The sequence below is a fragment of the Podarcis pityusensis genome, assembly GCF_964106645.2.
Source record: "Podarcis pityusensis genome assembly, chromosome: 12".
Taxonomy (NCBI): Eukaryota; Metazoa; Chordata; class Lepidosauria; order Squamata; family Lacertidae; genus Podarcis; species Podarcis pityusensis.
In genome coordinates, this window is record NC_138037.1 from 12,932,253 (window position 1) to 12,959,332 (window position 27,080).

General features: G+C 42.9%; 2 long non-coding RNA genes across 2 annotated transcripts in view; one reads left to right on the forward strand and one right to left on the reverse strand.

Moving 5' to 3' along the window:
• Window positions 1-8,312: 8,312 nt before the first annotated feature.
• Window positions 8,313-27,080, forward strand: part of LOC308459209 — an 89,869-nt gene continuing 71,101 nt past the window's right edge. Inside the window, exon 1 of the long non-coding RNA XR_013977902.1 lies at window positions 8,313-8,545. This is a non-coding gene — a long non-coding RNA (uncharacterized lncRNA). The remainder of the gene's footprint in view (window positions 8,546-27,080) is intronic.
• LOC308459225 overlaps window positions 8,858-27,080 on the reverse strand; it is a 108,101-nt gene continuing 89,878 nt past the window's right edge. Inside the window, exon 3 of the long non-coding RNA XR_013977922.1 lies at window positions 8,858-8,976. This is a non-coding gene — a long non-coding RNA (uncharacterized lncRNA). The remainder of the gene's footprint in view (window positions 8,977-27,080) is intronic.

Sequence of the window (27,080 nt, forward strand, 5' to 3'; positions counted from 1 at the left end):
GGTTTTACCCATTTTTTAAACTTCAATATTTAATGGCCCATTGCAGCCAGGATGGTGGCAGTGTAATGGGAGAGCCATAGAGATGCCCTCTTGACACTGGCATTGCTGTCTACTGGGATGAAGATGAGGCAGGAGAGAGGTGATTTTGGGCCTGATGAATCATTGTAGACAACATTCACACCATCCTGCCTCTAACCATGTAAGTTGCAGCAATGCCAGTTTCAGAAAGGTGGCACCCCATCACTATTGCACTTGCAAGGATGGCGAAGACAACTTGGTTCTTGATAACAAAAATCCAGAAGCCACACCCCAACCTAACACATTTAAAATGGCACATACAACCAGAGATGGGCAAATCTGTCTATTCCAGTTCTCCACACAAGTTTGAGCTTTTTATTTTTGTAAGAAATCCTTGTGAAAATTTATCAGCATCTGAGTGCAAAATTCTACCGTATTTATGCAAATCTAATGCACCATCAAATCTAAAGAGCACCTCAATTTACAAAACCTCAAAACCAAAAAAGTATTTGCTGACGCCATCAAATCTAATTTTTGCGATGTAATTTGGCCAAAAAAGTGCGTCTTACATTTGAGTAAAGCAATTTCCCTTAATTTAATGCATGTTGGTATGTTATTTTTCAGCAGTATATCCATTTATATGCACGCTTTCCCCATGTGTATGAATTCTTGTATATATTACATAGCTGGAGAACTTGAATGCAAAATCTGGAGAAGTGAAACACATTGTTTCAGAAAGTTCAATTTAGGTGGGTTCACCTGTAAATAAGAATTGAATCAAATTTCTCTCCCATCCCTGCACACAACCTGATGGGAAGTTTTCCAGTTCTAGGAAGTGATCTTCATGAACTGTCCCCATTGGTCACAGTGAATTGTCTTCTGCTCTGTTGCCCTTAATGGCACCACAAATGGAGTGTTGGAAGCAGCTGCATCACCTTGCCATACTGGCCAGTTCTGACTCCTCACCTTATCATAATACTATATTCACACACATGTGTCTAGTCAATGCATGCTGATGAGGAAACAGGATCATGCCCACAGGCTCTGGCCTCCCAATATGCATTTCCCAGAATGGTGAGCATGCCTGCACATGTAGGCACTACTTATGCTTTCAAGAGCCCTGCTTCGGGCAGCGTCTGTTTGTTTATCAAGGCCATTTTCACACCATACATTTAAAACATTATGACATTAGATAGTCACAGCTCCCCCAAAGAATTCTGGGTATCAGGGCACTTTAAATGTATGGTATGAATGCAGCCTTAGGCAGTTCATGTGCTGCGTATATTTCGGGGTGGAGGTAGCCTCTGAGTAGTTTACAATGCATCTTAATATGTCATAAATATATATCAAATACCCAAAAAGCCCTTAGAAAAATTACACATGACAGAACACCCCAATTAACTGCTAAATAAGGCATCTTCTTAAACATCAGAATAGAGTGGCAAGTACCAAAAAATGCAATAAGAACTACAGATCTTAAAACAGTGAATAAATTCCCATAAAAATGTCAGAATAAAACAATGAAAGGTAAAAAAGTAAAGGACCCCTGACAGTTATGTCCAGTCACAGACGACTCTGGGGTTGCGGCGCTCATCATACTTTACAGGCCGAGGGACCCGGCGTTTGTCTGCAGACGGTTTTTCCGGGTCATGTGGCCAGCATGACTAAGCCGCTTCTGGCGCAACAGAACACCGAAACCAGAGCAGCACACGGAAATGGTGTTTACCTTCCCACCAGAGTGGTACCTATTTATCTACTTGCACTTTTGGTGTGCTTTCGAACTGCTAGGTTGGCAGGAGCTGGGACAATGAAAACAATGAAAAGCAACAACCCAAAAAAAGATCCACTAAAAATTCCAGGTTTTAAAATAATGTGATCAACAATTAAGAAAAGGAAAAGTGAACCCATTCTTTCCAACCCACCATATGCCCAACAAACAATTAAACAAGCCAAGCCAATCAAATTCTCAGCCACTCATATAAGAATAAACACAACGTAATCTAGCTGCAGAAAAAAAGGCTCCTACTGCACCTAAAGGTCCCTTCTACTCTGTTCCACTCAGACACACCCTCTCATAATAACACAGTCAGAACCTGCACAAATACAGTTTGTCCGGACATGGGCTCCTGGACAAGTTGTGCAGAATACACGTAGGGGCTGGGAAGGGGAACAAGCAGGCACAATCCTGCACCCCCGTGTGCACACACACTGCCCACAGACTGTGCACACATGCAGAGGCGTAGGAAGGTCAGGTGGTACCCGGTGCGGGAAATTTCTTGTCACTCCCACACACACACACACACACATTGATTTTAAATTTTTTTGCCTGCAAAAATGGTTTTACGTTATTTCATATTTTCTTACAAAGGAATGTGGATTCTGGGCCTCTGATAACAAGTAGGCGACTATGGACTTAAATCTACAGGGTGGATTGTGTTTTGGCTTATGTTATCTTATTTATATATATTGTTTATTTATTTAATAAAATTTATTTTTAAAAACCTGCAAAGTGGTTTACCAAAACAAAAACAAAAAAACCACAGCAGTAAAATCAAGAAAAATTAACAAACCTACCTTAAAACATACAAAAGCTAAAATATTAAAATTATTTCAACTTCCTAAGCATCTAGGTATGCTTGCCTAAAGAAGAATGTTTTTAGCAGGTGCCCAAAAAGAGTCTAGCAAAGGCACGTGCTTTGTTGCAATAGGTGGGGAGTTCCAAAGTGCAGATGCTGTCACAGTAAACAATGCAGTACAGATATTATGTGGAACCTGTAGCAGTGCTTGAAACTACTGAAGGGGAGGTTTTATTTATTGTGATTTCACCATGCTCTGTATTATCTGAAAAGGAAAACATTTATTTAAAAAACAGGACCGCACAGCAGCAATCTAGTCTCGTCATGATCAGTGGGACTTATTCCCAAGCCGATGGTGCATAAGATGGGCTGCAATCCTTCCCCTCCCCCCCCCCCCCATGCATCCAACTTGTACCTAAAACATTGCACAAGGCTGCACCAGAGAATTGTAGAGTTGGAAGGGAGGCCTGAGGGTCATCTAGCCAAACCCCTGGGGCAATGCAGGAATCTCAACTAGACCATCCTTGACCAATGGCCATCTGTCTTCTGTTTTTCCCCTCGGCCAGGACACACAATAATGGAGACTGGAGGTGGGGGAAAGATAAATTTTGACAGCTAGAGCATCCCTGACCAATGGCTATCCTTCTTCTGTTTTCTCCCTCAGCCAGGACACACAACAGATAAAGACACAACAACGCAGACTGGAGGTGGCTTCAAACCGCTTTGCGATGTTTTTCTTAAAGCGGTATAGAAATGACATGAACAATAACAACAATATACAGACCCCTCTCTAGCCACCATCCAGGCAAACAAGAGCCATTATCAGACTTCAAGGACATATTCCAGCTGAGTGAAAGCACTCGTGAGCTGCAAAGGAGGATCAGTAAAGGATGTAGCCTGGGAAGAGGGGGGATAGTTTAGGAGAATCACAATGAGTAGAGAGAGATTACTTGAGGCCCACATTTCCCCCCCCCCCCAGGCCTGAGGTTCCCTACCCACTGTGTAGACCACCTCCCTCTCTTTCCCATCATAACTAATATATATATATATGTACAAGTGAAACAGTAGCAAACGTTTTAATACCTTTCAATTAAAATTTGGTAGACCCACCTGGGTTCAGAAAGTGGGGGGCGGGATATGATTCATAGGCTGTATCCGAACCGCAGGACACCAGCTGGCCATTCCTGGTTTAAATATTTGAGAAAAGAATATAACATCACCTAACAAAGAGCGATGGGGAGAAAATCTTTGATATTTTTTCTCCTCCCTTTGTACTGAATTTATGATTAAATAAGCTCCACTTTTATGTTAAGCATAATAGAAAGATATGTGGAAGATGCTCAGTACTCATCCTTTATGGATTCATTTAAATTCCACATATTAGACTAAGAAAACACCTGCATTTAAAAAACAGCTTTACAAAGAATGCTCAATAGCAATTGAAAATACTGTTAGCACAGGTGTTGGCTGAATATCTTTGATCTTTAAGGCTCGCTTTCTTAAAAAAGCATTAGGGAGAATGAATGTGTGTGTCTAAGTCAAAAGAGAAAGTATTCTTTCTAAAGCAGACAGGAAGAAAAATAGCTTCAGCTTGTATACCGGCTACTTTCTAAGGAACACAGGCCTCCGAATGACAAGCGAAGGGAAAGCGCGATCGCTTATGGCCCAAAATGAAATGACATGAATTCAGCTAACTCAAGCCTGCCACTGCTAAGTGTAATACATTATTCATGGAGGTCTGTGATGAGATACTTCCCTGTACCCTGGTGAATTCGCTCCCCAGCATAAATCTGAAATAGATCATTTACTCTAGATTAATATCATGCAGCTTCATAGGAGCTTTAAAAAAAAAAAAAAGAGCTTATATGGGGCAATGCAAGGAAATGCATACGTTTGCAAAGGGAACGCTGACCACACAAATGGAATCCTGGCTCCACTGACGCGCAGGTCCACTGTGGATCTAAGACAACAGCCGAAAAAGCCCACCGAGTTGCAGAAAGATGCTGGATGGCAAACCAATGACTTTTAACCTGCGCTCAGCCACAAGCTCACTGTCTGCCCTGGGGCATCTTTGATTTCTGTTTAGGCCACACAGTATTATTTGCTAGTAGCGTTTATTTGATTTCTTACTCACCCTGCACCGTGAGGTCCCAGGGCACATTACAGCCATTTAAAATAATATTGAAATAGGTTTAAAACAAATTACAGTCAAGAGAATAGGGTATTTCAATAACAGATAACATAATATAATGATAATACTGCAAATAATAATAACTAAACTATTTAGAAGAGAATAAGAAGCTGGGTGGTAATCCTACAATAAGATCTGCAGTTTAGGATACAGCAGATCTTCAGTTCAGCCGATTCCTGGATCAGCTGGCTCAACCAGTGTTAAGTCTCCAACCCCAGCTCAGCCAAAAGTACATCTTGGCACTCCATGGCTGGGACTGGAGAGGGCTGACTTAGGCTGGAGCCTGTTCTTGTGCACAGGATTTCTCCCTAGCAGTGTGAAATCCAATACAGTGGTACCTCTGGATACGAACCAAATGTAACTAGCGACAGCACGTCTGCGCAGGCATGTGTCACTTTTCGCTGCTTCTGCGCATGTGCGTGACGTCATTTTGAGCGTCTGCACATGCACGAACGGCGAAACCTGGAAGTAATGCACTCCGTTACTTCCGGGTTGCCGTGGAGCGCAACTCGAACGTGCTCAACATGAAGCATATTCAACCTGAGGTATGACTGTATAAGCTTTCGGACAGCACAAATGATACACCCACACTCCAGGAGAGTATTCTCTATGAGATGGTATTGAATTGGCTTAGTGCTCCAATCAAGAGCATGACACTCTCAAACATGGCACACGTATGCCAGTAATAGCCAAAATATGTAGAAGAGACAAGGAGAGTGGGAGCCTCAAAATATGCTTCAGGACACCACTGTTCATAAATTCACATCCAGGATAGTGCCCTGTATGAAGTGGCAGCCAATTTTATCCGGTCCAACACTTTATTTGGATGCAAGACGCTGTAAAGGACACAAACCTATGTCGATAGCAGCTAAAATATGTAAAATGAAGGAAGTGGAGATATGCACCCCCAAAATAGCACTTGGGAACCCTCATCCAAACCTGAAAGTGTTTGTACATATTCTGGCAATCATTTGTGTGGATCCATGGACATCAGCACCCTGCAAAACACTGGCTCAGGCTATAAAATAACACAGTATGGTATAAAATATAACTATCATTATTATGGTATTATATAAACGTTGCTGCAGGTGGATGGCTAGTATCATCTTTGCTCCATTGTATTCATTATCAGGCAACTAAAAAGGTCCGAATCGTCAAAAGCTGGACACGATTGCCAGCATTTTTTCCACCCTCGTCGCACAAAATACATTTCAGAAGCCATTCCAAAGCTTAATTCTGCACTCCTTTATTTTCCTAAAGGAGTTCTGCCTAGCAAGCCCATGTCTGCAATAAGGAAAGCATTTGGCATTGTGGGATTACAAGCACAACAATCAAAGTAAAGCCTAAAAAGCAGTCCCCCGCTTCCAAACTCCTTGCTCTTGCAGCATAGGAAACTATTTTATACTTAGGTGCCAATTTTTGCATAAGCCTTAAGCCTCACACAAGCAAACAAAGGCTAAAGGAAAATTCGGCTCCCCGCCTGCATCACTGGAGCAAACACAAACATGGGGGTTGTACATCTGACAAAAGGCCATTTGGGTACCAGACCTTGCTTTGCTCTTCTTATAAGGTTTGCCTCCTGCTCTTTTCAAAGAACTCAAAGACAAGCTGGGAGATGCACAATCCCTTTGGTCAACTGGCCTCCATAACTTCTCCTTTTCACACTGTCCTGTTAAAGGTTTGACTCAAAGGTGCTCTTTAATGTCTCAAAGGAAAAGCAAGCTGGCAAAATACTCTGGTTCTCAAGGATCCAGAAGGACAAACGGAGCTCAGGAATAATGAGTAATTTGTTTGTCTCCTAAAAGTTTAGATCATCCACTTATTTCAAGAAAGTGACCTCAATGAAAAGAGTAGTATACATTGAAAATATATTATAATAATGCATATGGACATTTTTTTGTTACATTTTTTAAAGGCAAGAAAAGACACAAAATCCTGCAATTCTGCTGCAGCCAGTGGAAACTACACCAAGGAGCCTGCTGTTTTCTAGGAATTGATACAAGTCATGATATTGTCTTTAGTAATGAGTTTTAGAAACTTGCACAGTTCAATAAAAAAAGAACCAGCTGTGCTGTTCTTATATAAATGCATTTGTTCTACTCACTTCAGGACCAGCCTTATTATGAAGTAACATGACATTCTTGCTCCAGATGAGATTCCAGAAAAGTTATTGGCTGTCCCTTTATATCCCATCTTTCTTCCATCTCAGAACCAAGGTGGCATATATTTGGCTCCCAGGAGGTCTCTCAACCAGGTACTAACCAGACTCAGACCTGCTTAGCTTCAGCAAGATGGTGGCCTCCCATGTCTTCAGATTACACCAACCTTTACAGTCATTTGGGCCTATTTTTTCCTAAGCATTGCGTAGGGATGTCTGTATCTGTCAATTTCAGTTTATCTCAGAGTCTCAGGGTTTTTTTCCCAGTCTTCAGTTCAGTTATCCACAATTACACCTTTTTTTATTATTCCTCATGAAAATTCACAAGCATTCCAATGTTAATCCCTCAGAACATTTACACATCTATCTGATATTTTACTAATACAGGCGGCAACCATTTTAGGCATGTCCAACTGATGCGCAATCGGGGACGCAGGGGTCCATTTATGTTGAAGTTAAGAGTAGCAAAATCACAGCTAAGAAGCTCAAATCGTATATGTGACTGAAACCCTTCTTTGGGAATTAAACCAATGTCCAGACTTTAACATTCAAAAACTTTACAGTGGACGCTTGGGTTGCAAACATGAGCCATGAGCACGTTTGCAACCCGCCCGCACATGCGCAGGTTGCAATTCTGCGCTTCTGCACATGCGCAAAGCGCGATTTAGCGCTTCTGCGCATGCGCAACTGCCGAAACCTGGAAGTAACCCATTCCGGTACTTCCGGGTTTCGGCAGTCCGCAACCCGAAAAAACGCAACATGAAGTAGATGCAACATGAAGGATGACTGTACTTGCAGAAACTTATAGTTAAAGATGTATTAAAACATAATATTTACAGTCACATGCTTCTCCAAGCGTGGGCCTACAGTCTCTTCTTCCAGCTTCCAAACAACCGTAATTTCCTCTCTTTCCACAGCTCAGATTTGCTCTCTCTCTTTCAAGCAGAGAAGAAACACTCCAACACTCTATTCAACTTAGCAGTGCTCACAATGGATTCTAAAACACAGTCATCTTGCGTCACATAAAAATGGAATCTCTCCTTCACTAGGTGTCTCCCATGTAACCAACGTTAGCCGATCACATGAGAACTACTAGAGAATTTGGGTTTTCCTAGGGGAAAGTGGCAGGAGAAGTTAGGGCACCTGCTTGAGGGTGGTAGGCTTGCATTAAACAACAAAAGCAAAAGAACATAAGTTGTTGATCAATGATGCCAAGCTCCAAAGGTCACTTTTTCATGAGGTCTGCCAGAGTTCAAAACTGCCCATTTTCAAAAAAAATTGCTGAGAGTTGTTATTCCCTTCCCAGAGCTACAATTCTCACAGTTCCCTGTGAAGCAGGATTGATGGTTAAAATGCCCTGGGTGTTGAAGCTCTGGGAAGAGAATAGGTGCCCAAATGCTCAACACACTTAACAAATTACAGCTCCCAGAATTCTTTGGGGGAAGCCATGATTGCTTAAAGTGATATAGTGCTTTAAATGTATGGTGTGAATGTGCCCTTGGTCTTCAACTGCAAGGATTTTATCTGTAGAATACTGTAATGTTTACTCAGAAGGAACAAGGTGGAGTCGAGGGAAGCAGATCTTCTGGCCTGGAAAAATCTGTAAGTCATATTTGTTTTAGTTGATTTTTTCCCTCCCCCCACCCCTTGTTGTTTTTAATCTAGTCTAACCTTCCCCGTTCATTGTATCACAGGGAATATTTGCCTATTGTCGAAGCCCAATATTTTCCTGATGGTTCCTGGCATTTGACTTGTCATATGACTTTGATGTGGTCTGGCTTTTGCATTTAGGGTGGACGGCTTTTCTTTTGGATTGACTCTGGTGATCGCATTGTGGTTTTGTTCCTGTTGTTTAGATGCCTTTGCAATAGGCATATTAGAGATTCATTGACGTAACTGGTAGCGAATGTTACCTCTGTTGCGAAATCTTCAAAGTGCTGGCAATCCTTGCTCCTTCCATAGTATCTCTCTCATTTTGAAATAGCTTCAGTGGCGTCAACTCCACTAGAGATGGCTAAAAATAAAGATCTCTCCTATAGAAGAAGAGGGAGAATCATCACCCACCCATGGACAGGGCAACAAAGCAAGAGCTTTGATCAGATGACAGTATGACAGATTTATCGGAAGATCATTAAAGTCAACTGCACCTAAGTCCCATTGAAACCAATGGGACTTCAAAATGAACTTTTCACATTGATTTCAAAAATACCTTAGACTGGATCTGATCGTAATGCTTACTTGGGAATAAGTCCCACTGAACTTAGTGGCACTTTAAAAATTACTATTATCAGGTTGTAAGATATAGCAAAACCATTGACTGTTAAGACTAGGGGGCTCAGAACAAAAACTGATGTCTCTCCAAATGCTTCTGAAATTAAGACTCAGTCCAAGAAGAAGAAGAAGAAGAAGAAGAAGAAGAAGAAGAAGAAGAAGAAGAAGAGGAGGAGGAGGAGTTTGGATTTGATATCCCACTTTATCACTACCCTAAGGAGTCTCAAATATCGGCTAACATTCTCCTTTCCCTTCCTCTCCTACAACAAACACCCTGTGAGGCGAGTGAGGCTAAGAGACTTCAGAGAAGTGTGACTAGCCCAAAGTCACCCAGCAGCTGCATGTGGAGGAGCAAAGACTCAAACCCGGTTCACCAGATTACGAGACTACCGCTCTTAACCACTACACCATGCTGGAACCCAGAACAGGTTCACCCAGTCACCTGTGTTCTCTTCCACTGCTGCCATACTCTTCACTTTTCTGTACTTGGCCCTGGCACCAGTAGTGGTAGAGAGGGCTGGTGATGGGGCCTCCATAACATCTTAGAACACGGTTAAAGCTGCTTCCTTGGAACTCTGCCGATTGTGGTTCCCAGGGTGCCTGTGTCCTTACCAGGGTGAAGAGGCAGGAGCTCCCAAGCCACATTTACCAGAGTACCTAGTGCTCAGGGGGATTCTATAGCAATGTAAAGACTAATGGAAGCTGCATTGCAGAGCTTCTCTGTTGCATGACCCTCATGTCTGTTGCCAACAGGCAGAAATGCCCAAGAATTTGGTTCAGTCCACATTTTTACATAGACTAACCCGATTCACATTTGCTGGGCTGGAACGCAGTTCACACTTCTCTGAATTCTGCAATAGAGTTCTCAGTTCATGATATGTACCAAAATGCATATAAATGTGCGTATCTTGAGACAAAATACATTTTAGGATAAAATGCATACATAGTTGATATTATATACAGTGGTACCTCGGGTTAAGTACTTAATTTGTTCCGGAGGTCCGTACTTAACCTGAAACTGTTCTTAACCTGAAGCACCACTTTAGCTAATGGGGCCTCCCGCTGCTGCTGCGCCGCCGGAGCACAATTTCTGTTCTCAACCTGAAGCAAAGTTCTTAACCTGAAGCGCTATTTCTGGGTTAGCGGAGTCTGTAACCTGAAGCGTATGTAACCTGAAGCGTATGTAACCCGAGGTACCACTGTATATATAATGCATACTAAAAAGAATGTGATTTGCATGTGTATGTTTTGTTTTAATTGAAGAATGGTGTGGCAACAGGACATAAACCAGCATCGATTGGAAACTGATTTATCTCTCTCACTAGGTAAGTTTGGGGGTAAAGAAAGGGATGCCAGATGGGAATTTAGACCTTCCCTCCCTTTCTTTCTTTCTTTCTTTCTTTCTCTCTCTCTCTTTGTTACTGAGAGATGTGGGGAGCTAAGGAGAAGTTCTCATGCCTTCTTATGCTCCTTATGATGTAATGGGGAGTGTGATGGGATCAAACTTCAGAACTCTTATGACGACTGACTGATACTTTGCTTTTCCTCCTAAAGGAACCGAGGCAGCAAACAAATATATGGAAAATAAATAAATAAATCTTTACCCGACCCCATTCCACACTGAGCAAGCCCATTACAGGAAAGTGTTTCCCTGATTGCAAGAGCAGTTCATTTGCCAATGGAACAAGAAGATGTCAAGGGTGTTTATGGAAATCTCCCTTTGGTGCAAGTTTTCAGAAAAAGGTTGGGCTGTCATGAATTGTTCCTCAGCCCAGCCTTGCCCAGCCCAGCCTTGGAATGCAAAAATCATCTGAAGCCCATTGAGCTTCCCCCTTCCTTTGCCTACAGCCTCCCAACCTCTCCGGTAAACGGAGGCAGAGAGAAGCTGCTGGGAAGCAAGTCAGCAGCGTGTTTGTTTTGATTTTTTGACACTCCTTGATGGTGTCTGAACTGGGCCTTGGGGTGTCCCTTTAATTCGTTTTATATAATTATTATTATTATTTACATATATATTTTTTAAAAATCTACCCACCTTTCTACTGTTCATTTATCCGAATGACTTGCAAAAATTAAAAATCAAAACACAAAAACCATCTACACACACACATATGCACACACGCACAACAATGCATGAACTTAATTTAAAAAAAAAAAAGCAACAATGGACAGAGATGACAGATAAGACTGAGCTTCACATATAATTATTAGCAGGCAAAAGCCTGGTGGAATAAAGATGTTGCTACCAGCCAGCCAGAGAGGCTGCCCTCAGCACTTCATGAGCCACATACCTACGGGACCACCTCTCCTGGTATGCCCCGCAGAGGACCTTAAGGTCCACAAATGACAACATTTTCGAGGTCCCAAGTCGCAAGGTGGTTAGATTGGTCTCAACTAGGGCCAGGGCCTTTTCTGTACTGGCCCTGACTTGGTGGAACGCTCTGTCACAAGAGACTAGGGCCCTGCAGGAATTGACATCTTTCCGCAGGGCCTGCAAGACAGAGCTGTTCCGCCTGGCCTTTGGCTTGGACTCAGTCAGACCCTTATGTTTCCCTCCCCTTATGGTTTTGATCTATGGGCTCCTTTTAAAATGAGGATGCATTTTAAACTGCATTTTAAATTGGGGGTTTTTTCCTATTATGTTTTTACTGTAGTTTTACTGGTGTTAGCTGCCCTGAGTCCGGCTCTGGCCAGGGAGGGTGGGGTATAAATAAAATTTATTATTATTATATTATTATTGGGGACTCCTGTGCAAGCCCTGTGCAGCTGACTGAGCAGGTTTGAGTCCTCCTGCCTAAGGTGCAGCCTGCTTTTTGCAGGTATTGGCTGCATGAGTAAGTTTGTCAAGGGATGCTGTCGCAGACAGCCAAAGCTTGCCTCCCTTGGCCAACGCACATTCAGGAGTGCGTTTTAAGGTTACCAGTCATACATTGGCAGCCACATCTCTCCTCAGGTGTATGACAGGTAGGTGTGGTTTGACTCGCACACCAAATCTGAACCCTGGCAGGCCAGGTTTGGCCTACAGGCGAAAGGTTTCCCACCCTGGTATAGGTGACCAATGCTCTGTATAAGAGTGCCAGTTACTCACATTATGCGCTAGAGATTTGAGTGGAACATGGGGCATCCCTGCATCAGTTCCTGCGAGATTGACCTGAGAGGCACGGCTATTGTTATGCCAAAACAGTAAGCATCCCCCTTAACCCTTGAAATATAGGAAGCATCTCTTTTCCACTACTGTTGCACCTTGAAGCAATGTGCAAAAGTACCTTAGACAACAAAGGAAATTGAGGGAGTCTGCCCATTGGTGTACCACTTGCTTTTGCACAGTAGTTCAGTGGCAAATTCAGAAATGTCATGATGGTCACCTCTTCTAAGATTATAGAACTTTCTAAAATGATACAGTAATCTTATCATTCTATGATAATAATTAGGGACACATTGCAATGTTCAATGCAGATCTCCTGGTGTTGTCTTTCAGCTAGATCTACTATTTTCTGTGCAGATACATGGGGAAATGATTTTGCTCCAATGTCTTCTTTCGGAGTGCTTTCTATGATGTTCCACTGCATGTAAGAGAACTTGCACAACATGCTCCTGAAACTGAAGTACCTTGTGTTTCCAAATGCTTAGTTCTAGAGCATATGGTAACTCCTATTTCATGGTGATTGGTAAGCCCTAGGACAATGGAGACAGAGGCCCTGCAGGGACACTGCTGCAGCCCCACACCACACCACTGGTTTTTCATGCAGATAGTCCCAAATTCAATCCCCAGCAGCTCTAGGTAGGGAAGGACTCCTACCTGAAACCCGAGAAAGCTGCTGCCAGTCTGTGTAGGCAGTACTGAGCTAGATAGGCCAAGGGTCTGGCTCATTATATGGCAGCTTTCTATGTTCCTAAGAAGTTAAACTCTCGAGCTGAGTTGGTATGGCAATGCTACGTTTTTTTACAGATGGCTATAGTGTAGGGAGGCGAGATATTTCCCCACAATGGGTATCTTCCCCCCAATAAGTAGTTAAAAGCGAGTGTGCCTGCATAAAACAAGGTAGGTAATTAAAATTATTAACTATAGTCAAACCCATAGAGCTGTGCAGTGCCAACCGCAAACAAAAGTAGGGCTGGACAAGTCTGAACTTGCCACTTTTTATTAAATCTTATTTAAAATACTGGAATAAGTGGAGTGTCTGATGAAATATGCAGGGGGTTTAAACATGCCACAGCTGAAAGAAAACTATACATGTCTGTGTTTTGACTGGCCAAAGATTCCTCTGCTGAATTGGTAAGCATTATTCTAAAAGGGCCGAATCGGTAGGCTGCGATCCAAACCCCACTTACCAGGGAACAAGCCCCAATGAATTCTAGAGGACCTGCTCCTGAATACACACAGTTACGATCACACTGGAAAACAGAGCATCTGAGCACAAGTTCTTCAGGCCTTCGGTATTACTTTAGGTATCTTACAAACTGTCCTTAATCTGTCAAAATTATCCTGGGCAGATGAGAAATGTTATAAACTCTCATCTACATTCAGAGAATAATGTCATTTTAAGTATGTTGGACAGATAGTTCAAGATGTTACTATTAGTATATAAAACCTGTAAAGCCAGTTTCCTTGGGAGATGTCCATACCTCATATATGCCACCTCAGCCTGTGGAACTGGCACTGTTATAGGGGCCACATAACACTCATTCCACACATGTAAGAAATTGATCTTTTAGAGTGGCAGCACCCACACTCTGGAACTCTCTAGCTGTTTTTAATCAATCATTTTAATTGTTTTATTTTATATTTTTGTAAACTGCTTAGAGATTTCCTTTTAAAAATACAACATATATATTTTTGTAAAGTTATAAATGTAACAAGAAAAGGGGGGGTATGGGAAGGCAGCCTAGGCTTTGGTTTAGGATTAGCATTGGGAAAGCAAGATTCATGCGCCTTTAACAACTATCTCCACAATAAGAACTATTATTTATTATTATTATCTATTGAATGTATAAACCACCCTATACCCGCAGGTCTCAGAGCAGTTCACAGGACTTAGCTGATTTCCCATGGCAAAAATGGGGTTGCAGGGGGACGGGGACAGCAGGCCTATACTCCCTCTAATTTTGTGTTATGCCATGCCCCATGTTGCGTTATACCATGCTCCCCATGGCAGCCATTTTGTAACTGGCACCCTTGGTGCTCTCAAAATCCAAAACTTGAAGGAGTGTCTCCACCCCCATCATTCTGCCCGGACACTGAGGTCCAGTGCCGAGGGCCTTCTGGTGGTTCCCTCGCTGCGAGAAGCCAAGTTACAGGGAACCAGGCAGAGGGCCTTCTCAGTAGTGGCACCCGCCCTGTGGAACGCCCTCCCACAAGATGTCAAAGAGAAAAATAACTACCAAACCTTTAGAAGACATCTGAAGGCAGTCCTGTTTAGGGAAGCTTTTAATGTTTAATAGGTTATTGTATTTTAGTGTTCCGTTGGAAGCTGCCCTGAGTGGCTGGGGAAACCCAGCCAGATGGGCGGGGTATAAATAATAAAAAATTATTATTATTATTATTATTATTATTATTATTAAATGTGGCCCCTGATCCAAAAAAGCTGGCGACCACTGCTAAACTTGTACCCAAATATGCATTTGGAGACCCTTTTCTTAATTTTACACCATATGGTAATGGTGGTACTGCTACTGTTGCAACCCGCCTTAGATCAGGCCATGACCCAGAAGCAGGTCCCAACCCACCAGCTGAAGACCAACGGGTTAGAGTGTGAAAAACCATTGCTGTATCATTCTAATCCATCATTTTCTCATGATAGCATTTCCTTAAGCCTTGGGAATATGCTTGCACATGAACTGGGCTGGCCATGTCAGTACATGTCCATGTACTTCACTTAACCTTTTATTTTGATTCACAGATATAGCATGCACACATATTTACTTGAATTGTATTACACAATGGACAATAGCATTTGCTTTGGAAGGGCCAGATCCCGCAGCTGACTGCATGGGCGGTGGCTCTCCTCCACCTGCTCAAAGCCAGCAGACATTCTTACTGATGACTAAACAACACGAGACCTCGAGACTTTGACATAAGAATCTCATTAATCACACCTGCTTGACACGGGCTAAGATCCGAATCCTGCAGTGTGCATGAAGTGTATCCCAAGCAGGAATTGTGCCCTTATCTTCAGCACCTTAAGATATTATATGGGCACATGGATTTCTTTATTTCAAATGTTCTATTTGAGACGGGTCTGCACTGCACATTCTCTGAGCTCAAGAAAATAGGAGAGTCCTTTTTTGCATTTCATTCCCTTCAAGTGGTCTAGAAATGTCAGATCATTCATTGTGGCAGGTGTGCCAACTTGAAAAACATATTGGGGAGAGGGGCATGTATGCCCACCCTGCATAGTCAATCACATGATGCGGCACACACCATTTGAATGGCAATGTCCATCAACCTTTTGGCTCCTATGCATTGTGGCAGTTTTGGAAGTAGCCAGACACTGAGCAGACACTGGTGCCTAGTTCCATATGATGGTGCTCATCTGCCAGCAGATCTGCTTAGATAACATGTGAAGGTTCATTCTGCATTAGGGATGGGGAGCCTGCGGTTCTCCAGATGTTCCTGGACTACAATACCCATCATCCCCAACCACTGGCCATGGTGGCTGGGGCTGAGAGGAGTTGGAGTCTAAAGACACCTGGAAAGTCACAGGTTTCCATCTCTGTTCTACAAGCTCTCTCTACAGGCAGGGCAGATAGAAGGACCGTAAACCACTAAAGCAACATTTGTCACCTCTGTGTTTCTGGGAGGGAAGGAGTTAGCTTTCGTCGTACAAAGCTACCCATTTAATTTTACTTTCTGAGATTGTCATTTCTCTAGTCTGCAATTCAGTTCTCCACATTTCAACATCAGTTTGTAGGGTTTTTTAAAAAAAAGTCAGCATGAAAATCCATGCACATTTTCACATGCATTTCTCCTAACACACACATTTCTGCAAGCAATTTTCCCTAATATATGCAATATATATTAATTCAGCTCTCCCCAACATATGTTTTTCATACACATCTGCCTTTATAATCAGTTATTATTGACACCTTTGATTACAACTCTAAAAAGGCCATTCTTTGCTTGCGGAAGAAATGAATTTCTTCTGTAATATGCAATAAATGGTTTCCACTGTATTGCACAGGTATCCTGTTTTTGTACGCATATTTTGGCTGGAAAGGGGCATCAGGCAGACCCAGGCTTCCAGGGTTCAAATCCCCCCTCTGCCATGAAGTTCCCTGGGTGACCTTGGACCTGACAGGGTTGTGAGTAGAAAAAAATGGAAGGAAGTGGGGAACCATGTATACTACGTTGAACTTGTTGGTGGAAAGGTGGGAATATGTAAATGTAATAATCAATTAATAATTACTTGGTTGCTGAAGTGCTAATTAGGCAGATTTCCATTAAAATGCATACCAAACAAATTTGTCTCCCATCCCTCCTCTGAGCGGTGTGGGCTCCTGGCCAAAACATCATGTCATCACTAGCCAGACTTTCTCTTACTTAATTTAGGGTTCTCTCTCAGGCTACTGGTCTTCACTTCTCTTTCCCCTCCCAACTGTTCGAGAATGTTAGCTGGAAAGGGTGACAGGAAAGGGGAAGTCCAGACAATGCACAGTTTCTTCCCTTGGATGAGGCAATCTGCTGCCAAAGGTCTGCATCCTTCCAGGGAGCAATGGATTTGGTGTGTCAAGCTTCTTGAGATCTTGCCTCTATCAGGTCAACTTGAGAGCATTTATAGCCATGCTCTGAATTAGCTCTGGATGCCCAAGGGGCCAACCACTCATCAAATTTGAGACAAGGGAAGGATTTCATAAGAAGGTAAGAAGAACCTGTGGGACGCGGGTGGCGCTGTGGGTTAAACCACAAGAGCCTAGGACTCGCCGATCAGAAGGTCAGCGGTTCGAATCCCCGCAATGGGGTGAGCTCACGTTGCTTGGTCCCTGCTCTTGCCAACCTAGCAGTTCAAAAGCTCGTCAAAGTGCAAGTAGATAAATAGGTACCACTCCGGCGGAAAGGTAAATGGCATTTCTGTGCGCTGCTCTGCTTCACCAGAAGCAGCTTAGTCATGCTGGCCACATGACCCGGAAGCTGTATGCCAGCTTCTTCAGCCAATAAAGCGAGATGAGCGCCGCAACCCCAGAGTCGGTCACGACTGGACCTAATGGTCAGGGGTCCCTTTACCTAAGAAGAACCTGCTAGATCAGGCCAGTGGCTCTATTATTCCAGCAGCCTGTTCATAGTGGGAAACCCACAAGCAGGACTCAAGCACAAGAGCACTCTGCCCTCCTGTGGTTTCCAGCAAGAAGAAGAAGAAGAGTTTGGATTTGATATCCCGCTTTATCACTACCCTAACGAGTCTCAAAGCGGCTAACATTCTCCTTTCCCTTCCTCCCCCACAACAAACACTCTGTGAGGTGAGTGAGGCTGAGAGACTTCAGAGACGTGTGACTAGCCCAAGGTCACCCAGCAGCTGCAGGTGGAGGAGCGGAGACACGAACCCTATTCACCAGATTACGAGTCCACTGCTTTTAACCACTACACCACACTGGCTCTCCATACCAGCAACTGGTATTTAGAAGCATTACTTACTGCCTCCAACTATGAAGCATTGACATCATGTCTAGTCGCCATTGATAGCTTTATCCTCCATGACTTTATACAATCCTCTTTGAAAGCCATCCAAGTTGGTGGCCATCACTCTCTCCAGCGGGAATGAGCTCCACAGTCTAACTAGGCACTGCATAAAGAAGGACTTTCTTGGATACCCCCAAATTCTAGTGAGGGAGAAAAACTTTTCTCTAGCCACTTTTCCCCATGTCACACATAATTTTATGAACTTCTAGCATGTCACCACTTACTTGCCTTTTCTCTAAACTAAAATGCCCCAAGCACTGCAACCTTGGGCTCATCCACACTTCCTGCCACTTTCCCCTGGGGAGATCCACTGAATCAGAGCAATTGTCCATCTGTTTTTCTCCAGATTGGTGTTTGTTCCAATTTAGCGCTAAAGAGCAGGTTTTCCAGGGGAAAATGGCAGGGCAAAGACTACTTGGACCTGTGCCTAGAAAGCAACAGGACAAATGGGAAAACATTTGGACCCTTGTTTTTTATGCACGGGATGAGCAGAAGTGTGAACAAACCCCTTTCCTCATAGGGGAGACACACCATCCCCTATATTATCACACACACACTCCAGGTTAGACTCACTTCTTCTTCTTTGGCGATCACTCGTAGCCAAGTAAGACTGTCTTCCAAGAAAACGGTCTTAACTGTGAGTCCGTAAGTGTCTGTGGAGGCCAATTCTGGATCCACATGTCCTTCCACAGTAGGGACATAGGTTTCCAGGTGGGAGTTGATCATGGTGAGAGTTTGCCAAACGTCCCTTCCTCTTAGATTGTTTCTCCTTTCCACCCTGGGTTTGTGCTTCTTCAAAGTCCAGACTCAATAGATTTTCCCTGGGCCAGCAATACTGATAGACTGTAATTTTCCCTCCTCTATACTCTGTGTTTTGCTCACTGGGTTGCTCACTGAACCATGTTTGGTTCTTTATTGTACTGAGAACTTTGCTGCATGGACTCACTTTCAAGCTTCCATGCTCAGCCAAATAACTAGTGGTGCAAATTAGCAAAAGTAATTAAAACAATTTAAAAAACCTGTTATTTATTTATTTATTATACCCCACCCTTCCCGGTTCAGAAAACTGGGCTCAGGGCGGCTAACAACAAATTTAAAACACTTAATTGTGATACAACAAAAACAGTATAAAATATAGTATAAAAGCGTGAATAACAATAAATCCAAAGTTCTAGAATCAGTTTAGGGGAAACTTCATCCAGTAAACATTGGGCCAGCAAGGAGGCCAGGGGAGAATTAGCTGTGGGATCCCAGAGCGGGTAATCTTCATAAAAAGGGGAGGGGAAAGGAAGGAAGGGGAATAAAAGATCGGGCTAACTTCAAATTGAAAGCCAGGCAGAATAGCTCTGTCTTACAGGCCCTGTGGAAAGGTGGTTAAATCCTGCAGGGCCCTGGTCTCATGGGACAGAGCATTCCAGCAGGTTGGAGCCATCACTGAGAAGTCCCTGGCCCTGGTGGAGGATAATCTGACTTCCTTAGGGCCCGGGACCTCTAAACTATGATTATTCACGGACCTTAAGGTCCTCTGCGGGGCATACCAGGAGAGGCGGTCCCACAAATACGAGGGCCCTGTACAGGCAGCAACTAATCTGCACAGGGGTTGTGTTCCAGACCCATGCGAGTGTTGATGGGCCACACTGTTCCACGAGAAGTTCAATTTTGTCACCCGTGGCTTGAATTAGGAAAATGGGTTTTTAATCATGCTGCATTTGTTATCTAGCTTACAAATGCCACGATTTTTCTGCTATCACCCCTCTGGAAAATTATATTTATGGATAAATTTTTTTGCAAGACAGTCTCTTGTTCCATCAGAGCTAACTTCCATCAGAACTAACTTCAACTCCACATAGTAAACACACAGTCACCACTTGGGAGAACAGAGCAGGTTGGGCTCAATGATGAGTATATGAAGAAAGTATTTTGGCAACATTCCTGATATGAACTCCTACACTCTGAAACACAGCCCCTATATGTCCTTTGCATTGGTTTTCAAAGGGGGGGAAAATACAACAGCCTAGGGACAGATGTGCCATAACTATTTATGGTTTCAAAAGAACAGAACAGGTTTGGTGAGAATTTAAAACACTGTGAACACCAAGAAATGTTCTAAGAGGGGATAGGCATGTTCTAAAGGTGTTTTATACAATCTTCTGGCTCAGAGCCCAGAACTCAGTTGGAACAGCTGTGTTGAGCACCAAGCAACTACTCTTTGAACTTGGAAAAACCTATGATTAGATCTTAGTAGTGGAAAGGTGTATGAATGAACAGTAGGAGCCTTCTATCCATGACATCCTTCTACATTTCTCAAGTCTTTGCTGCTTATTATTGGAAGAGCACAGCTTTGTATTGCAGCCGGGGGGGGGGCGATATCTTTAACAAGGAACCCATTCCATTTGGATTCTGCTTTTGTAGCAGCTATAGGTCTCATAGCTCAGCACGGAGCCTCTCTGATCAAGGTGGCCTCAGGTATGGTGTTGGAGACCCCAGGAAAACCACATATCATTGGGCTGACATACAGAATAGGATGCATGCTCAAATTTTGTTCCAGAATGTGGGAGGGAAGGTCTGGAAGTAAGGGAAATGGTAACTCCATTGTCAAGATGAGACCATGTCCTGGTAAGGTTTAGTCCCAAAGCATCCGTTCCCTCCTGCAGAAGTGGGAGGCTGGATCTATTGAATTGGCCCACGTGTTGAAATATATGGGATCTGAGCAATTTTTGAATGCTCTGGGAAAATTTCCAGAAATCAGAACAGGCACTTTATATGGTGCTGCCCCTAAGGACGATTTGGAAACTACAGCTGCTGCAAAAGAGGGCAGTTAGGTTCCTCCATGCAGCATCCTACCACAAAAGTATAACACCTGTGCTAAAAGAATTGCGTTGGCTGCCAATTTAAGGCTTCCTTGTGGACTAAAAAGGTTCCGAACAGCTTGGGCCCAAGCTACCTGAGATAATGGCTCCTCTTGTATAGAAGTGCCTGTTGATCAAAATAATCAAGACACCTTGTTAGATGTACACATCCAGCAGAAATTAATCTTAATGGGGCTTGAAAGAGGCCCTTCTCCACAATGGTACTTGCCTTATGGAATTATCTCTTTCTGGAGGTGTGGCAAGCACTTGCAGTGTTGCTGTTTCATCGCTTATTAGAAACAAATCTCTTAGTTCAGGCATTCCCAAATAGCTAATTCTTCAGTTTAATTGACCTTTCAGTGTCTTTTTAATATATATTTTAATTTGCTGCCACTGTGTGGTTTAATTGTATGGCTCTTGGTTTTGCAAACCACATTGTAAGCATTCTGGTGAACGGCGATGATTTTAAATTTTGGTACATATTTTTGCTTGGAGAAATGCTGGAAATTTGCAAAAGTACAAATTTTGAAAGACAGCTGTATTTTGGATCATGTATTTTTTCAGGAAATGACGTAAGTTGTTCACATTAAAATTAATACATTTTAATTTGTCCCTCACTCCTAGAGTAACATTGAATGGGAACTTGAATTCACAATATATTGTGAATATATTGTAGGTGAAATGATTACACACACATACTTCTCAAAGTTCTCGTCTGTGAATTAGCAAATCTTCTCCATATATTCTCCAGCTTGGGGCATACTTTATATTCCACATTGACATCAGCACCCAGTGATTTTTCAGAACCATTCAAGTCCCGCCAATATCTGAAAAGTCACAAACAACAGTTCACAGCATCAGGCAGCCAGCATGCGGCACTCCTGACACCACCCTGGGATCCTGTGGGATGAAGGATGTGATATACATTTTTAAAATAAGTAAAATCTGGCTGCTGCTGCAGCAGGACAGCAGACTTGAAATGGCATTGGGGCATTTTGCAGTCACCTTTTTCACTTAACTTGTCAAGAAACGTCCCCTACGATAGGAGGCAGAAACGAAGCTGTCAAATTTTGCGTTCTGAAATTCAAACGTCAGATTTCAAGGGTACATTTCAAAGTCAAAAAAGGTCAAGTGTCAAGTTTGAAAACTTGTTCAGTCTTTCTGAAATTTCATTTGGCGTCTAGAATGCATCACAGTCCACTGAAAAGCATGTTCAGATGGATACAGTGGTACCTCGGGTTAAGAACTTAATTCATTCTGGAGGTCCATTCTTAACCTGAAACTGTTCTTAACCTGAAGCACCATGTTGGCTAATGGGGCCTCCCACTGCCGCCACACCACCAGAACACGATTTCTCTTCTCATCCTGAAGCAAAGTTCTTAACCTGAGGTACTATTTCTGGGTTAGCAGAGTCTGTAACCTGAAGCGTCTGTAACCCGAAGCGTCTGTAACCCGAAGTACCACTGTATAGAAACAAGTGACTCGATCCCTGATGGATCTACAGTTTTTTCTCTTGCCCTGGACAAGTTCTTAAGTTAGCAAAGCACCATGCTTGCTGCTTCTGTGTGGTAGCTTTCCACAATCTTTGTTCTCATGGCTGCTTCTAAAGATCAGTGCAATCCAGCAAAAGTTAGTAAGTAATTGATTCTCATTGAAATAAACAGGGCTTAAGCAGTCATGACTGGAAGAGCACCGAGCCCCCTCTACCCAGCTCTGTCTGTTGGTCTCCCACTATGTGTAGGATGGTGCCATTGAACTACCCCTTCTGGCTGCTATATGTACAGGCAGATGGAACTGCTGCTAGTAGAATTCTCACCAGCAGCAGGCAGCCGAACCCCCTGAAATGGTCTTTCAAGGGGAAGGGGTTGGGCTGAACCAGATCCCAAGCAACCCAGCCACCATCACATGACCACCTGCCACTCACCTTCCACCCTGGACCTCAAGCACAGCAGAACTGGAGGGTGGAGGGGAGTCAGGACTGCTGCCTTAATCACCCTTCCAGTTTTCCGTGTGGCCTTTTCCATGTCTGATTTTTGCAGATTGTGCCCCAAACCTCTGCTTGCTACCACTGAAGATGATCAAGCCTGATTCATGCTTGCAAAGCTTTAAGATGAACCAAAAAGCACTGTGGATTGCACCCATTGGACTATTGTGGCCTTGGGAAGATTTTGCAACCTTGTCAGGTGCCAGCAAAAGAATCTCAGCAAGCTGACATGCCAAGATTTACACAGGAGGGTAACCGCAGGTGCTTATTTTTTTGTCTCCTTGTAGTTCATCAGCGTCACGCAGCTGTTGGCTCATTTTGCAAATGTGTCAACTCTTGGAATAACAGCAACTTACGTAGGTTGGGTGCAGTGCCAGGAGATAAAGAGTTTTACAGAGCAAAGTCATAAAAGCATTGAGGGCACAAACCTTGTGGTAGTTAAGGAGACTTCCCACTTATCTATTTGTTTGGATTTTAACACACCTGATCCTGCAAGTTCCAGGTGGGTAACAATGAAGGTAACAAAAATACAAACAGCAAATACATGAAACATTAACAAACATGAAACTCTCGAAGGTATGTGTGTGTGTGTAGGTTTATCATGCTGGCAAGAGCTGTGATCCTGGTGTTCATGGCATGCTTACAACCCAAATTCTACTGTTGAAGAGACCTTCCAAATATCACCAATATGCCCTTTTAATAATTGACAATAATTTATTTTTAAAGTGGGGGAATAGAAGTTAATAGGCCAACACAAGCCCCCAACTTGTGTTAAGGCTATTTGCATTATCCCCAGTCCAAATATTCAAACCCACAAAAGGGAGGAAATGCAAACTAAGCCATTAGAAGTTATTTGTGTGACAATCAATGTGCATTACAGGCATCTTTGCGGTTCGTATAAAATCCATTTTTGAGCAGAACTCGTGGGCTCATCCATTATAGGTCACTGTGCATTTCAGCATGAGTTTCTGTCGGTGTTATATAGTCTTTCCTAAGATACAAGGATACCTGGGAGTAGTTTGCATAATGCTTTGTTTCTGCAGATCCCATGATTTTTCCCTCTTCTGGAAAAAAACTTACTTTTTTTCTACATTTGGGCTAGCCTTGGGCACATACTCATATGTAAGGAAATGCATCTGAACCAGTAGACCATAAATGCATCTTGCAGCAAGTTGGGAAATTATATTAGCCCAATTTAGACATGATGGAAAAACATTTTTTCACAATATGTGAATAAGGCTGTAGGAGCCTTGAGTTTCTCTGTTGTTGTTGTTGTTGTTGCTGCTGTTGTTGCTGCTGTTGTTGTTATTCTCCTCTTTTGCATGCCACAGTTCCCTGTGATGTTCAAATTCAGGGCACTATGGCTGATTTAAACTCTAGTTCAGGGATGGGAACATGTGAACTTCCAGATGCTGAATTCACACTCCATCAACCCCAGCCAGCATGGCCAGTAGTGAGGAATGATGAGCACTGTAATCCACAACATCTGCAGGGCCAAAGGTTCCCCAGCCCTGCTCTACTTTGTGAACAAACCAGGATCCCAAACCTGAATTGAACCTGGTTTTTTGTTTCCTATCACACCTGAACTCAGACCATTGAATACAAAAGTAACCCAATGGCATAGTTTAGGGATCAAGCCAGGGACCAAATGTGGCCTTCAAGGCCTTTCTGTTTGGCCCTCAAGACTCAGGCTGCACACCTTCCTCAGCCTTAATCTCCATGAATTTGTCTAACCCAATAATAATAATAATGTTATTACTTATACCCTGCCCATGTGAGTTGCCCCAGCTGCTCTGGATATAGAGCTTCCAATGTAATAGAAAAACAAAGCAAAACATCATACATTAAAAACTTCCTGATGCAGGGCTGTCTTCAGAAAGTTGTGTAATTGTTTATCTCTTTGACATCTGATGGGAGGGTGTTCCACAGGGCGGGTGCCAGTCATAGCTGTCAACTTTTCCCTTTTCTTGCGAGGAATCCTATTCGGAATAAGGGAATTTCCCTTTAAAAAAGGGAAACGTTGACAGCTATATGCCATTACGGAGAAGGTCCTTTGCCTGGTTCCCTGTAACTTCACTTCTTGCAGTAAGGGAACCGCCAGAAGGCCCTCAGAACTGGACCTCAGTGTCCAGGCTGAATAATGGGAGTGGGGACATTCTAGGTCAGTGGCCTCCAGTTTTAACTATGTGCCATGTGAAGCAACTTCATTGGAGGTCCCTAAGTCCCAGCGTTATGAGAGATGAAGAAAAACTTTTCTCCACTTTTTCCTAACTTGCACAATTTTTTTAACTTCTGTCACTGCATCTCTTAATCACCTTTTCTCTAAACTAAGAAGTCCCATGTGCTGCAACCTTTCCTCATAGGGTGTCTCTGAATGTCGCTGAATCCCAGTTGCTGAGAATCACATGTATGGAAAGGACTCTTGCACTCAGGTCCTGTTTTTGGCCTTCCTATGGGCATATTGTTGGCCACTGTGAGGAGAGGATGATGGACTAGGTGTTGGCCTTTGGCCTGATTCCACAGGGCTCTTATATTCTTACTAGCAAAACTACACATGCTCCACTTTTTCTCAAACACTAAGCTGCAGATTTTTGCCCAGCTAACAAGCTTAATTCCAGAACTGGTTGGTGAAAACCCCCAATAATATCAGAAAATGGGTATTTCTAATACAGGATTGGACTGTTGGCTCATTCATTTAGTAAGAAGAATGGAGAGTCTCAGAAATAGCCTCACAAGGATATGTCTCTCTCTCTCTCTCTCTCTCTTTTTCTCAATTTGTTTCTGACACAAACTGAAAGCTGAGATCATCTATATGACAATTAAAGGATATAGACTGATTCCTGAATGCTCTTTAAAGATGAATTACTTATGGATTCCTAAAGGCCCTCATCCCCTTCTTGCTATAATCTCTCAATAAGTACCGCTGTCTATGTTGTTCAATGTTTGACATAAACGATTTGGAGGCAGTATATATTTCATCTTGGTTGATACAAGAAATTACAAGTGGACTAAGAGCTAGTGACAGAAGCTGACTTATCAAAGGTTTCTTAGGTACATAAACGAAAAATAAGTCACCATTCTGCTGCCCCTCCCAAAAACTAAATTCCTTATTTTACAAAAGGCCGTATAATCCTTTCATTTTCAAACAAATGCCACAGCACCGTTGTTATTCTAACTTAAGCTCACATAAACCGTACAATGAAGAGCATGTTTAATGTGTTTTTTAATAGCCTTGTTTGAAGGACTTCTTACTGACATCACATTGCTGGGGAGATCCAGAGGGGATTACTTGTGTCAACCCAATCCAGTGGTTGGTAATTGTAGCACAAAGGAGCGATCCGAGAGGCTGAGCTAACACAGCCACGGCAGAGCAAAGCCTGTATTTATTCCTGCCTTGATAAAAGCTAAGAGAGAAATTCAACAAACCTAAACCACTAAATTAATTGGCACTAAAAGCATGTAATAGTTATCTAATCTATTAATTTTTAGTTGAATATTAACTAGGGTGTCTGCTATGACAGGTATTTGACCTGGGCAGATAGAATGGACGGGGACCAGCCTTGCAGGCAGCTTTCAAGTGAACAAAAATAATTAGTCGGCAGGAAAGGGTGACAGCATTCTTCAGCAGCTACCTGGCAGTCTAAGATTTTTATTTGTATTGACTTTCTGGGGCCAGACGTCTTATGCTTGACACAGCCTGTTCCTCAGCAAGCAGAGGGAATTTCAGATCGAGCTGGGCCTGCTGCTATTTGGCCACTGAAATCCCTTGCAAATATTGTAGCACCATCTTCTCTGTCTCCATAGAACTAAATGTGCTAAGGCCTGGTTCACACATGACACTAATAGGTTTTAAAACTATGGTTTATGACTTACCCATGTTATGTGTGAACCCAGCCCAGCAGCCTAATTGTAGTTTATTAACTAGGGTTGAAGGTCACTCATTAACCAAGGTTTGTAACTGGTTTAGAAACCTTAATTAATGTTAGCCATAGCTTAGTGTTGTTACATGTGAACCTAAACTTCCTCCTTAACTATGCTTCAAGAGCCATCACCATCTCAAAAGCTTGAGCAGCAAAATATTCAAACTACTCTCAAGGCTCGGCTGCTCTCGTTAGGGTTTTTTATTGTTCTGTGTCGTAACAAACCAATGTTTAAGTGATCATCTGCCAGACATCTCAGCTTTAACTATGGTTAATGTTAACAATGGTTAAGATTACCCACGGTTTAGTGTTATGTGTGAACCAGACCTCTATGTTATAGAGTAAAGGTAAAGGGTAAAGGGATCCCTGACCATTAGGTCCAGTCGTGGCCGACTCTGGGGTTGCGGCGCTCATCTTGCTTTATAGGCCGAGGGAGCCGGCG